The following is a 957-nucleotide window of genomic DNA, read 5'->3' on the forward strand; positions in this document are numbered from 1 at the left end:
TTGTTTTGACATTGTTTACTTTTACAGGAAACTTATTATGTTGCTATTTTGTTCTTTGATTATAATATTAGAAAATATTTTCTTTATATAATATTTCTTGCTTATCATGAAGAAGATAGTTTTGAATTCACGGATTGTTTGTATGTATTTGTGTCTTGAGAAAAACTATATATAGATTTTTCTGGGATGTTTAAGAAACTTGGTAGCGACATTAGATTAATATGACATTTAGATAAATATAAAATAATATCACCAATTTTTATGACATTCAATAATAGCATTTGTTGACATTAACTAAAGTGTCAGAAATTTCAATGTGACATTTTATAAATGTCACAAGTAAGTGTCTTGAAATTTATTTTACCAACATTTAATTTAAATGTCAGAAAGTTTAAGTGACATTTCATAAATGTCGAAAAAACAAATGTCATATATCTCATATCGACATTTACTTAAATGTCAAAAATAAATGTCATATATTTCATATCGACATTTATGTAAATGTCATATATATCTCATACCGACATTTACCTAAATGTCAAAAATAAATGTCATATATTTCTTATCGACATTCACATAAATGTCAAAAAATAAATGTCGTAATAATCTTACCAACATTTACATATATGTTGCAAAGTAAATGACGCAAATTCTTTTCAACATTTACCTAAATGTCACAAAATAAATGTCACAAATTCTTCCCGACAATTATCTAAATGTCGGAAAAATCCCGACACAAAAATTTACGACATTTGGTCCAAATGTAAAATAAATGTCGGTAAACAAATTTGTGACATTTAAACATCATAATACGACATTTAGAAAATGTCGTTGTATCTCCACTTTCTTGTAGTGCATCTTGTTCGGGTTAAGGATTCAAACTCTAAAACCCCAACTCTTGAGTCAGTCCAAGTAGTAAATGAGTTTCCAGAAGTGTTCCCAGAAGATCTTCTTAGA

This window comes from Solanum tuberosum, unplaced genomic scaffold, assembly GCF_000226075.1.
Source record: "Solanum tuberosum cultivar DM 1-3 516 R44 unplaced genomic scaffold, SolTub_3.0 scf00370, whole genome shotgun sequence".
Classification (NCBI taxonomy): domain Eukaryota; kingdom Viridiplantae; phylum Streptophyta; class Magnoliopsida; order Solanales; family Solanaceae; genus Solanum; species Solanum tuberosum.